General features: G+C 41.5%; 2 pseudogenes; both read left to right on the top strand.

Annotated features, from left to right (window-relative positions):
- Nucleotides 1-6,910: 6,910 nt before the first annotated feature.
- Nucleotides 6,911-9,684, top strand: LOC127487123 (homeobox protein SIX4 pseudogene; annotated as a pseudogene).
- Nucleotides 9,685-11,412: 1,728 nt separating this feature from the next.
- Nucleotides 11,413-13,765, top strand: LOC127487124 (protein-L-isoaspartate O-methyltransferase domain-containing protein 1 pseudogene; annotated as a pseudogene).
- The last annotated feature ends 698 nt before the right edge of the window (nt 13,766-14,463 follow it).

The following is a 14,463-nucleotide window of genomic DNA, read 5'->3' as shown; positions in this document are numbered from 1 at the left end:
TCTCTCCTAGCCTGCAGAGTTTCTGATGAGAATTCAGAAGTGAGTCTAATTGGAGACCCTGTGAAAGCAATCTGGTGTTACTCTCATGATCATTTTAGAATTTTTTTATGTTTTATTGTTGAAAGTTTGAATGCAATGTGCTGCAGTGAAGATCACTTCCTGTCATTTATATAAGAGATCTGTGTGCCTCATCTACTAAGAGTTCCCTTTCTTTTTCTAAATTAGGGAAGTTTCCTGTAATTATTTCACTAAATAGGTTTTCTAATACATTTTATCTATCCATATCGTCAGGAACTCCTAAGACCCAAATGCTGGGTCCTTTGATGTTATCCCAAGAGTCCCCACCACTATTTTCAATTTTTCTAATTTCTTCTCCTTTTTTTGTTGTTCTCACTGAAAAGTTCCAAATGATTTATTCAAGCTTGGGAATTATTTTTTCTACCTCAAGCAGTCTGTTGTTAAGGCTTTCCACTTAATTTTTATTTTGCATATTGAGCTCTTCACTTCTAATATTTCATTTTGATTTCTCTCAAAATCTCAATTTGATGGGAGAAGTTTTCATTCATGTCATTTATGGACTTTTTAAATTTTTGAACTTTTTCTTATTGTCACTGAATAATCCTTTCATTAATTGTTTGAATTCCATTTCAGGCATTTCATCAATCTCTTCATCTTCAAAGACTAATATTGGAGTATTTTTGTATTCCTTTGGGGAGTCATGTTGTCTCCCTTGTTCTTGTTTCTTACTATATTTTAGGCATTTGTATAGAAAATTGTTGGATCTTTCCTCTGATGGCTTTTATTTTTCAACTATGCCTCTGTGGCTTGGCGGAGCATCTGCTCTTTTAGTGAATATCCAGATGCTTGAGCTGGGTGTGGACTGGGGTTTCTAGAATGTGCTCCAGGATGGGGTGAGTATCCCATCCTGTAACCCATGTTGGATGTGGTACATCTTCTTTATTGTTAACAGAGAGGAGAGGATGATCACCTATGTTGGCATCATCACACCCTCCCCTCCCCTCCTCTCTTCTAAAGTGATCAGTGCCTGGGTGTTGGGCCTCAGGGTGTAACCCTCACCCATGCAGATGCATGAACTGCACAAAGGATCTTCATAGTCCTCAGGATGAGCATAGATCCTGCTGCGATGTCCCACCCCCATCAGGAGCTCAGAATGTGTGGATCTGTAAATAGGGATTGCCCAGAAATCCAGCAACACTGTGCACCCACTCAAGCAGTCACAGAATGCACAGTGTCAGCCCACAGGACACCCACAATCATTTGTGCAGAGGATCCACTCTGTTCCACTAGCCTGGTCCTAGTCAGAGAGAGGCTGAGATGTTCCCAGAGCCAGCTGCATGTGAGTATGCTGCCTAGGCAATTTGAGCCCCAGAGTCAGTGATATGTTAAAAGGCTGGGGGCACCTCACAGTTGTACATGGGTGCCCAGCCCCCTGTCAATCATCCCAACAGACTCAAAGTCTGTAGAGAACATGTACCTTTCCCTCTGGTAAAATCCCTGAATCCCAAACATGCACAATAAATGCTGGCTGCAGCCTTACTTCTTTCAAAATAATGCCTTCTCCCCAGCAGTTACTGGGTACATACAAGAGTCTCTGCAGCCAGTACAGATGTCAGAATGGCACCATAACTGTACTCATTGCTGGGAGCTGGCAAAATGGCATCAGTCCTTGCCAGTTGCTGGGCAAGCACAGATGAGTTGCTGTAGCTGCTACATACTATGTACAAAATGACACCCACCCTCTTTCACCTGAGTGCAGGCACTGTTGTGAGGAGGGAGCTGAGATGAGTAGAAAGAATACTGCCCCTTTTTTTTTCCTGGGTGAGTGTGCATCTTCTTCTGCTTGGGCACCAGGCAAGATTCAAAATGTAGACCTCTAGGTTCTCACTCCACCTATATCACCAGTAGCCTGGGGCACTGCAGTCTGATCTCACCTCACTCTCCAAAGCTGATGCTTTCTCCAGTTCTCAGCTTCTGCATTTGTGTGCTATGTCCATTCTCATTGCTGTACATCTGTGCCTTCCACACAGATCCACAGTGTCTCTCCTCCTTCCACAGAATCTCCACTGCAGTTTTCCCTCCATCTCACCCCTGAGAATGCACTTTCTCTACTTTTTTATTATTTTCATCTTCCCTGTAGTAGTCTGCTCTTTCCCTATTTTGCCACCTTGGAATCCCTGCCAAAGTAATTTTGATTTGAGGTGTATAATTGTTTAGCTGTTTGTCATGACTATTTTTGAAATAAAATATAAAACTTAAAAAATTAAATTCTTGCAAATAGATTTTGGTAAATGTTCTTTCAGTATGAGAAAAAGTGAGAACATGACATGTAGTTGTTGGAGAACAGAATAAAACATATAATAAAGCTCTTTCTGTAAGAAAATAGATGTTGATCAAGATATGCTACATAAGATTAAGAATGGAAAAGTGATTCATGACATGGATATCATATAATTGCTTCTACAAATCAAATTTGAAAATCAGTTCTCTGAGTTATTAACACTACTCCAGCGTGTATTCAGTGTTTTAGACTAAAATGCTAATGTTGTGTGTTTAATAACTATGGGTATTCAAAAAACTTTCCTTCAGTGCATATGTATCCAATTAGAAAAAACTTATGTATCTAATTAGAAAAAATTTTCCAGCATCATTTATTTGATAAAGTTGGCAACCCTAATTGCTTTGGTGCCATGAAATTTAAAAAAACATATTTTAGATGTGAATTTTGATACTAGAGGTCCAGTGGACAGTGCTGCTGATCTAGGCCACCTTTGCCTAATCTTGCCTGATCTTGTGCAACATATCAGTCTGCTATTATAGGATGGCCTCATGTTTTTATGTTGTTCATCATTGAGTGGGTATTTGGAACACATGTTAAGTCACTTCTTGGTGTTACTTCATCTCATACATGAATGCCTGGGTTTACATCCTGACTCTGCTTCAGATTTCTGCTGTTGTACACCCTGGGATGCAGCAAGTGATAATTCAAGTGATTGGGTGCTTGCTCCTTTCATGAGATGCACTGATTGAGTTCCTCTTATTGTGACTTTGATCCAACTTAGCATTTGTTGTGAACATTTGGAGAAATGAACTAGAGGATGGAATATTTCTCTGTATCTGTCTGTGCCTTTCAAGCAAATACAAATTTAAAACAAATGAATTCATGTTTGTTTGATATTTGTGTAGTTGAGACAATTTTATCATGCTGCCCACTGTGAGGCATGAGAACAAATGGAAAAATACTTCAGATTGGAAATTATCACATGTTTATTAGCATTTTATTGAATTCATAACAGGTTCTATGTTTAATGGAACCATTAGTTCAGGTGATAAAAACTTACTTACCTAAAGTCATATCAACACATCTATTCATTAAACTCAAAAGACTCATAGGTTATTGTGCATCCCCTATCTACTAAAATATAGCTTTTCTTATTTTTTATGATCTTTGAACCATTACTTGTCAAGATCATGCACCATAACTGCTAGGATTTAGCTCCTGTTGATGGTTACCTAAGCTGTATCTGAGTTTCCCAGCAATCCTTCTGATTCTTGTCTTTCCTCATTTACAACTTTGAGTGGGGACACAGAATCTTAAGACATTGCCACCTTAATGCTCACAGTTTCCCCCATGAGTATGCAGTTGTCCCTCAAACTGTCCTAGTGCCCTAGATGGTTTTCAGGGTGACCACAATTTGTCTCAGGTAGGAAGTTGCACTGCTCTTCCAGTCAGCTAAACAACTGTAGTTCACCTTCTAGCTTCCCGCAAAACACCTCACAGCAGGATTTACAATTACCAAGAACATACTGAAGGTTTCAGGATAAGTAGGAACATAACACAGGTACGCACCCATGCACAAACATCAGGGAAAACAACCTAAAGCTTCCCCATAAGCCTACATCAAGTTAGAAGACACCCCCATCTTATATTGTAATGATTCCATCATCCTACACCAGGAAAACACCAGGCTTTGGAAATCTGCATAATTTGACTCTAGTCTCAGGTTGGAAGAAGAGTTACATGTTTGTTTGTTTCTTAAGCACAGTTTCAAAGCCTGCTCTGAAATTCTTGTTCTCTGGATCATATTTCTCCCAAAATGGTGACTCCCCTTGGGCCCTTCCTTAAGAGACTTAACCTGACCCCTTGAGACTCAGGGACCCACTGGACCCCTTCTGACCACTGGCCATGATTAAGAAATAGATTCCTTTAACCCTGTGACTCACCCTCTCTAATGGTGCTGGAAAAGGCTGGCTATATCAGACACAGGGTGAGATCCTCAGAATGACCCTCCCCTCTTGCAGAAGAGGCCTCAGCCCTGCATAAACCACAAAAACCTCATATCCAGCTCCATCCCAGCCAGTCACCCTGGGTCACTCACCGGGTCAGTCAGCTCTAATCTAATGTTCACCAGGATGAGCACTGTGATGGCAGCCAGAAGGAGGGTCCCAACCTTGTGGAGACCTGTCTTATCTCAAGGCAGGTGTTTCTAGTCTCACAACTAGGATGAGATGCAGACAGAGGGCTCGCTCACTGCAAGACCCCCAACCCATCTATGACTAGGCAGAGGCTCACATCCTTCTCCTCCCTAGGTCCCACCTGCTTCCCTCCTTTGCAGTGCTGCAACCAACAGGGGGATCAGGTGAATGACCAGAGGCACACAGAGTCTTGGGGAAGCAGGGCGGTCTGTCTGTTCTGAGGGATCCCAAGGCCCTGTGTCCACAAGCACAGCACAAGGTTGGGTCCTTCCTCCTTCATGCAGTATCCAGGTCTGTAACTGCTCATCCTTGGCTATGGTGTCTGCTCACCCCTTTGCCTACCATATTCAGGGCTCACAGCTGCTAAAAGCTGCAAGACAAAAATCTGTACATAAAGCAGTATTGGATGACTGCAGGGAACTATTCCTCTATGAGGAATAGTTGTCCATTTCATCAAAAGAAGATTTAGATCCACAGACAGGTGTACGGCACCTGGAATCCAGTTCCCAGAAAGGTGACTAATTTAAAGGACAGAGACAAAGGGAGTATCAGACTTAGAATCCTTGTCCAACTCCCTTGGCACACAAGAAGACCGCTCCTCACACAAATTGGGCCACATTTTCCATCGTGAAGGGCCATCCCCACTCTATTACAGGTCATGAAGCCTATGAGTCTGGTGCACCCACAGCACTGAGATCAGTGCTGACTGCAGTGCCTCCCTAAGGACTCATGTACCTCCACAGGCCCATATAAAGGGGAAATTTGCACCCATCCCAGGAGTCAGAAACAACTGTATTCATACTCAGCATACAATGGGCACCACTGAGAGTACAGCAAATAACACCTTCCACAGCAACCAGGAGAAATCAGGGCCACCCACCTTGGATTGGAAATGAAGAAGGCGGGTCATAGTCACAGGGGTCCTGAAATTATCCTTCTGTGCCGAATTAACTTCCTGAACTAAAAAACAAACCCCAAGTCAGTAAATCATCCACAAACCAGTCTCCTCTAACTGCAGGAGAGCATAGAGGAAGGGGCACTGGACAACAGTGACATCATGGAACCGGCCCTGTCACAATGGTGCACTCCACAGATACTAGGGCCTAGGTCAGTCTCCTCAACCCACTGAATAAGCAAAAGCTCTGTCTCTCTGCTTCTGTCTCTCTGTAAATCTGCTTTCAAACAAAAAATAAATCTTTAAAAAAGAAAAGAAATGATGTTTGAATAGTTAGATTTGTTCACTCTGATTTGAATGTTATGCAATGTATGTTTCAAAATAGCACATGGTATCCCATAAATAAAAATATAATTTTATTTTTATTCATAAATATTATACTTTTTATCTCAGTTAAAAAATTAAAATATATAATTTTTAGAAACTGGAAAATAACCCCATATTAAGCACAACCAAATTCATAGAGAACACAACAGAATATAAATAAAATGTCAACCTGCTTACAATAGAAAAAATTAAAATTTGAAAAATAAGGACACATTAATATCAGAATTTAAGTGTTATCTTTTTCTCAAAAGATTTTAGGATCATGATAAGAGAATATTTGGAAAAATATAAAATAAATTCAATGTATTAGGGAAAACCTCAAGAAGGAAGGTGATCATGCAAAATTCAATGAAATTTGTTTTAGGAACAAATTAAATGAAGTAAAACTATTTACAAAAGCATTAAAAATATAAAATACTTGGGGACAAATAACAAATGTTATGTAATACCCCATACCATGAAAAATAAAATATTACTGGTTGTATATAAAGAAGATCCAAGAAGTGGAAAGTTATAATACATACCTTGAAGATAAAACTCAGTGTTGGGGTGGTCATTGTCATGTGGTGGGTTAAGTTGCCATTTGGGGTGCTAATGTCCCATATTAGACTACTTGAGATCAAATCCCACCTCCACATCTGATACAGATCTTTACTAATGTGTCTAAGGGGCAAAGATAACACACTGAATGCTTGGGGTCCTGCCACCCACGTGGGAGAGCTAGACAGATTTGTGTGTGTGTGTATGTATGTGTGTGTTGGCTTTACACAGCTGTATTTCAAATATTTGGAAAGTAAAACTGCAGATAGAAGATTTATCTCTATATTCTCCTCTGTATTTCACCCTGACATTAAAAAAAATAAAGTAAGAAAATTCAATAATTTGAGGCATTAATTCCTCCAAATTTATTTTAAAATATAAAAAAATGCCATCATAATTCCAACAACTCTGTATATGTGTCTCTGTGTGTGTGTCCTTTGCTCCGGTCACCACCATTTGCCAAGGCTGGAGGAATGCTTTCAGGAACATATCCGCTTTGTGAACTCTACTGCCATGATGGCATTTTGTTCCCTCCCATCCTTGGAAGGGACCAGGCAGAGACCTCACTCTCCAAGTACAGGAAAAATAGATCAAATGAGGGGGGAACTGCAGGAAGCAGCTACCCGTTTACACTGTGCTCTAGCAGCTATCCTGATCGCAAGTGCGGCGGACATCAAGCAGGAGAGTGGGATGGAAAGCACGTCAGAAGGGCAGGAGGGGCACTGAGAAGTGGTGGGGGCGCGGCGGGGCTCACACCGCCCCCTCCACCCGAGTTCCAGCCCCTTTCCCTCTGGAGCCCCGGGACTCAGCGGCCGCCGCCACCAGGGCGAGCAGAGAGCATGGGGCAGCGGTGGCGGCAGCGGCGGCGGCGATGAGCAGAGCGGTGCCCGATCCACTACAACTCCACTTGGAACTTCTGGGCCAGCACCATGCCATCGCCGCCGCCGCCGCCGCCGCCGCTGTCGCCACCGCCGCGGGCGCGCAGACCCCTTTGGCCTTCTCGCCTGACCATGGCGCGCGTGTGTGCACGAGGTGCTGCAGCAGTGGGGCAACCTGGACCACCTGGCCTGGTTCCTGTGGTCCCTGCCCCAGAGCGACCTGCTACAAGGCAACGAGAGTCTGCTGAAGGAGCGGGCGCTCCTGGCCTTCCACCAGGGCATCTACCCGGAGCTCTCCAGCATCCTGGAGAGCCAACGACCTGCTGCTGCAGCAGCTCTGGTACAAGGCGCGCTACACCGGACCGAGAGAGCCCGCGGCCGGCCGCTGGCTGCCTTGGACAATTACCGGCTGCACAGGAAATCCCCCCTGACCCACATCATCTGGGACTGGGAGGAGACGGTGTACTGCTTCAAGGAGAAGTCACGCAGTGCGCTCAGGACTCCTCAAGCAGAATCCCTCCCCTCACCCGTGGAGAAGCAGACCTGGCCAAGATCACCAGCTTCTCACTCACCCAGCTCAGCAACTGGTTCAAGAACTGCTGGCAGCGCGACCAGAACCCGTCAGAGACCCAGTCCAAAAGTGAGTCAGATGGCAACCCCAGCATCGAAGATGAGTCCAGCAAAGGACAGGAGGCTCTATCTCCTCACCCTCTCCTGGGTTCCTCCAATGGTGTCACCAACCTCAGCTTGTCCAGTCACGTGGAGCCCAGGTACATGCAACAAATTGGAAATGCTAAGATATGGTTAAGCTCTTCTGGGTTTTGTTAACTGGAAGCTGAGTACCTACAAGTACTTCACCTGTTTTCCTTACTGGTAACTCTTTCATCCAGGGACCCAATGGAGTCATCCTAAATGGATTAAATGTGAGAAACACACAGACAGTGTCCTTGAACCCACCAAACATGTCAACCAGCATTGTAAGCAATGGTATCCGCATGATGCACATCCTGGGGCCTACCTCCCAGGATGTGAAGGAATTCAAAGTGCTGCACAGTTCTGCAGCCAATTCAGCAGCCACCACCTCCTACAGCCCCAGTGCACCCGTGTCATTCCCAGGCAGTGAAAAGAGAAGATATTCAAACAGTGACTTCCCTGGAGGGAAACTCTACGGTGACTTTCACTAGCCCAGTGCAAATTAACCAGTATGGCATTGTCCAGATCCCCAATTCCAGAGCCAATGGCCAGTTCCTGTCTCAGTGGCAGCTTCACCAGGTAATAGTTCCGTAAATTCAAGAACTTCAGACCAGAGCACATTCACCAGCAAGTTTGCTCCAGTGCAGCAAGGCAGTGTTTTCTTCCTTTCTTTTCTTTTTTTTCCCCCCACAGGCAGAGTTAGACAGTGAGAGAGAGGAGAGGCAGAGAGAAAGGTCTTTTTTTTTTCCGTTGGTTCACTCTCCAAATGGCCATGCTATGGCCAGCACTGCGCTGATCCAAACCAGGAGCCAGGTGCTTCCTCCCGGTATCCCATGCGAGTGCAAGGCCCAAGGACTTGGGCCATCCTCCACTGCCTTCCCAGGCCACAGCAGAGAGCTGGACTTGAAGAGGAGCAACTGGGACAGAATCCGGCACCCCAACCGGGACTAGAACGTGGGGTGCTGGTGCCTCAGGCAGAGGATTAGCCTAGTGAGCCACGGAGCCAGCCGCAAAGTTTTCTTGAGCTCTCTCAGTCCCAGTGCAGTGGTATACACTGTTCCTAATTCTGGCCAGACTGTAGGATCTGTGAAACAGGAAGGCTTGTAGAGGAGCCTGGTGTTTCCCCAGTTGATGCCCATCAAACAGAATGCCAATAAATGCAAACCTGCCATCTGAAAATCTCTCGGGGCATGGCCTCCACCCTCTGGCCTCTCGTTGGTGAATACATCCCCAACTCACAGTTTTTCCCTGACTCCTTCTGCACTGCTAACTTCCACTGAGCTCAACCCTGACGTTGCTGATAACCAGCCAATGGCTGTACCTGTGGCAGGCAAATCTACAGGGACGGCTGTCAGCAGTGCTAACTATGCAGCTCTTCAGAACTTCTCCCCATAACTGGTCAGGACCTGTTGTCCACGCCTCTGACTCAGACTGCCCTGGGGGAAATTGTTCCTACCTCCTACCAGGTGGGCCACACCTCCATGGCAGTGCACCAGGATTTTGTAGAACACCATTTGGTTCTGCAATCAGTAGCTAACTTAAAAGAGAATTTCTTACCAGATTCTGAGAACAAAGCAACGAGCAGCCTAATGATGCTGGACACCAAATATGAACATGTCCTAGATGGCAAGATTGAGACTGTGTGTGAAGATCTAGAAACAGACAAAAAAAAAAAAAAAAAAAGAGCTTGCCAAGCTCCAAACTGTCCAGCTGGATGAAGCTATGCAAGATTATAAACTTCCTGTGCCTCTCCCCTCCCTTTTTGGCATAGGGGCAGATGTTTTCCTGAAGCCTTGATGACACAAAGCATTTACCCTTTCAAAGGAAAGCACTACTTTTGCAAGCAAATGCATTCAAGAGACTTTAGATCTGCATAAAGATCACAGTTAAATATATTGAGTAGAACTGGATTACAGCAGCCTTTTTATTCACATACAATGATCTCTTTTCAATAGATGGAGACAAAAGAATCAGATGAAATGTCTCAAGGCAAAGTGTACCCTTTAGAGGACAATATCATTCTAAAGTGAACATGGAACTTGATAATTTTAAAATTAAAAATGTACACATGTAACATAGAAAACTAAATATAGCTGCAGACCATTAGAAACCATGCAATTATTTTGTTTACTTTTATTCCATGGGCATTGATAAGGTTAAGCATAAATGGTACTCCAAACTGTTCTAAGGGTGTCTTTTTAAAGTTCAGTAGCTTAATTATATATTTGTGTGTAGGTAGACAGAGACACACTTCTCTTTTTCAGCATTTTTGGTTTAGGTCTCTACACATTTCCAAATGTGATTGTTTATAGCTCAGTGTGGCTGAGCAAGTTGGAGACCCCATGAGAAACTCTGAAACAAACTTCAGTGTGAATGTGAATATATCACTTCTATACACAGACTTTAGTTACAGTGAATTTTATTTCTATTGTATATGTTCCTCTTACACTGCAGGTGCTATGAACTGAAACTTCATTCTAAATGTTTTTGAAACAATTGTTATACTTGCACTATACTTTCATGTCTTCTTTAAAAGTAAATATTTTGGGTTTCTGTAAAAAAAGAACAATAGAAGAAATATGTGTTTTAAACAGTAAATATGGAATATAAAATAACATCATGTGACATTTAAAAAGATTACAAAAGCACTTTTTAGAATTATAATCTATATATATATATATATGTCATTTGGATACAATAACAAAATGGAAATGAGTAACTTATTATTCTGTTGTTGGTTCTGAAACAGATATTGAAGTATAAACTCATTTATTTGATGTGTGGAATATCTCTGAAAGAGTGGAGACTGAAGTGATATCATGCACTGCCTTTAAGTGTGAATACATACATAATTGAACAGCAAGGAAGATTGTTTGTCACTATGTTTATATCTTATAAAGATAAATAAAATATTTAAATCATTAAATTTAGAGCATCTTATCAGCACCGTCACACTGCACTACCTGTCAACCTCTTAAATTTATCATCTCTGTATATAGGAAAATGACTTTTACTTAAAATTATGCACACTATAGGATAACCTTCATTTTTAATGTCTATTTTGATCTTCCACTTTGTGTCATCTTGTCTATTTTCAAATACACTTATTTTCCATCCATAGTCAGATGCTTTGGCCTTATGCTTTTAATGTTAATTTTCCATGTTATACCTTCAAATGTATAATTATTTGATTATTGTTTTCAATTCATATTTGGCTTTTCAATTTTATTTTTAAATAGAGAACAGAGTGAATTTTGAACATTTTGCTATATTTTTTCATGTGTATCAACATGACTTGTGAAAAATCTGTTAGCATATCTTGCTTAATAACTGTTACTGTAGTTCACAATTCATATCAAAAATATCTGTTGTGATGTATTCTCTTGAAAAATAAGATGAAATCATTGAGATGGTTTTGTTGGAATGCTCATTATAAATGAGAAAGCTTCAGCTGCAAAATGATTTTCCTTATTCCTGCCTGAAACACAGATAGTATATTAGTCATACAGCAGCTACTATGTTGCCATGAGGTAAGAATATGGAGACTATAAGCCACATTGTCAGGATCATGTCATTGTTATACTCTCAGACTACTATATTAGTCCCAGATCATATAATTTAGGGGGCTTGTTACATAGAAAAATAAAATGATTTAGATAAGCCTATGACTGCAATTATCTATTATACTCAATCAAGTTTATTTTTAACTGAATGGAAAGAGTACTTTTTTATTATATTTAGTTATTTAATTATAATTATTCTAAATCACCTTCCTTATCTCTTACCCAGGTTGTCTTTTATGGTAATTTAGTCTCCAAGAAATGATGCATTAAGTCCCTCTGGTGTTAAGGAAAAGATTTCCCAGTGGCTGTCCCTTCTCAGCTTCAACACAATCCTAGCATTACTTCAGGAGTATAACTCTGAGAAAGATTTAACAAGTTATATAAATATTTTGCAGACTATAATACATTTTTAAAATCTAAAATGGTGCTTGTTGTTCCTCTTATCTGTTCTATTAAAAGCCACTATTGATTATAATTAATCTAAACCAAAAACAACAGTATTATTTTTACTTCAGTATGAATTCACTGTGTTTTTTTCTTTTTCTACAATAAACAAAAGTATAGAGAAAGCAATTTTGAACACATTGCTTACAATTTTCCCTTTAGATTAATAAACAGATGGCAGTCAGAAAGCAGGAGAAAATAAGAAAAGGTATTATAATTTCAATTAATACCTATGAAGGGGCATGCTAACGCTTGCCTGTTAATTACACACGTTCAATTCCTACTGTAAGGCTTGGCTCATTTTGTCATCACTTATTTTACCCACAAAATAATTGTTATCTTAGGGTAACTTCTGTAGCACATCAGGTTAAGCTGACCCTTAGATGCACCCATCAATCCACCTTCCTGATGACACACTTGTGAAGAAGCAGCTCGATGGGTTCCTGACACAGATATAGGAAACCTGGGTGGAGTTTCTACTTCCTGGCTTTGACCTGTCCCAGCTGAAGCTACTGAGGGCACTTGGGGAGTGGAACTGAAAACAAGTTTCATGCTCATTCTTGTTCTCATTCTCATTCACTTCTCTCTCTCTCTCTCTCTCTCTCTCTCTCTCTCTCTCTCCCTTTCTCTTCCCTGTATCTACCATTCTGCCCTTCTAAAAAATAAATACATTTTTTAAATTTATTTTATTTGAAAGGTGGAGTTACAGAGAGGCAGAGGCAGAGAGAGAAAAAGTCCTCCATCTGCTGATTCACTCCTCAAATGGCTTCAAAGGCTGGAGCTAGGCTGATCTGAAGCCAGCAGCAAGGAGTTTCTTCCAGGTCTCCCATGTGGGTGCAGGGGCCCAAAGACTTGGACAATCTTCCACTGCTTTCCCAGGCCATAGCAGAGAGCTGGATTGGAAGTGGAGCAGCCAGGACTAGAATCGGGGCCCATGTGGGATGTGGGCATTGCAGGACACCCACTATGCCACAGAGCAGGCCCCAGTGAATACATTTTTAAAAGAATACATTTTTAAAAGGCGGCAGTGTTGTGGTGGTGGTGGCAGCCAGCTGCTGGGGTCTTGGGAGCCTGGTGCTGCACGTTGCTGCTGTGGGCTGGACCAACCACCATGCCACAGGTCTTTTGGGATAAATAATGGGATGCAGCTTCATTCAGATGTGGTAGACTATGCCAAGGAAAAACTGAAGAACTTCATCAAAAATAGTAGTAGCTTTGATAAATTTGAGTTCTGTGAACCTGCATTTGTGGTTGGTAATTGACTCCAGAGATCGTCTGAAAGTCATCCTTATGATCAAATTTATTGTGGTGCTGGAGTCCAGAAAGACCGTGAAAACTACATGAACGTTTTACTGAACATGGAAGCATACCAGTCATGCTTATAGAAAATCAGTTAACACAGATTATGCTAACTGGAAAAGTCAGTGGGAAAGTAAAAATATCCTTGCGGTTTCATTTGCTCCACTGGTGCACCCAAGTGAGAATGATTATGGCACGCTTGCCTCTGTGGGACTGCCTCCTTGACCTGTCAGGAGCCTTCAGACTTGTCCTGTATTTACACTCGCTGCACACTTAGAACTTTCATAAATGATGAGATGCAGGCCCAAGGGATTTCCCAAAAGAAAGAGAGTGAAACAGAATTAATAGGCACATCCTTGTAGGTAATCAGCCTATTCCTCAACCTCTAGACAGTGAGGAGGATGAGAAAATGCAAGATCACAAAGAGGAGACAGACCAGAGTGAAGACATGGAGCCAGAAGAGCCTCCTCAGAATCCACTGAGGGAGAATCATGACGCTGCCCCTCGCTGAGTCTGTAAAAGCTTACTTGACATATTTTAGGAACAAATTACAGAGTGATGAGAAAGAATGACTACTGATAATTCCTGTAGCCTTGAACCTGTAGAGTTTGTTAGGAGTTAAAAGAATTATTTCTTTCACCAGAGTGAATTATAGTAGGGTAAAAAGTATAACTTGTTCCTCTTGGTAACAAAAATGATGTAGTCAGTCATTAAAAAGAATCTATTTTATAAAATCTATTTTTTTTAAAAATCTTGCAAAAATGCCATTTTATCTCAGACTGATTTGAAAGTGGAATGCCACCACAGTCAAGACCTTGTGACCTATAAATCCCTTTTTGACTCCCTAGAGATTTATAATAGTGAAGCTTAGATGTAATTTTATGTAAGGTCTAAATCATTGTTAAGCATATAAATCTGATTTGAATAGGAGTTATTTTATTTCCTCTACAAAAACTTTCTTATGAGGAAATCAAATGTTTTGTAGACCGGTTTGCCTTACTTTTATTACAATCATTATTTCTGAGTTGTTGTAGATTATTCCAAGCTATATATGTATGCACTAATAATGCAACGTATCAAATAATTTAGCTTTTAAAAATCACAAATTTCATGAAATTATACATCCCTGCAACTTTTGCTATTGAAACTGATGCCACAAGACCTGGGTAGGGGTGGGTGGGGATATCTGCTTCTCTCATAGAGATTTTTAAGAGCACAGCAAGTGAATACTAGAAAGTATACACTTAATATAACTCTTAGTTTGCATGGG

The sequence above is a fragment of the Oryctolagus cuniculus genome, chromosome 8 (genome assembly GCF_964237555.1).
Source record: "Oryctolagus cuniculus chromosome 8, mOryCun1.1, whole genome shotgun sequence".
In the NCBI taxonomy this organism is placed as follows: Eukaryota; Metazoa; Chordata; class Mammalia; order Lagomorpha; family Leporidae; genus Oryctolagus; species Oryctolagus cuniculus.
The sequence above is the reverse complement of the archived record's forward strand: the minus strand, read 5'-3'. Positions and strand labels throughout refer to the sequence as shown.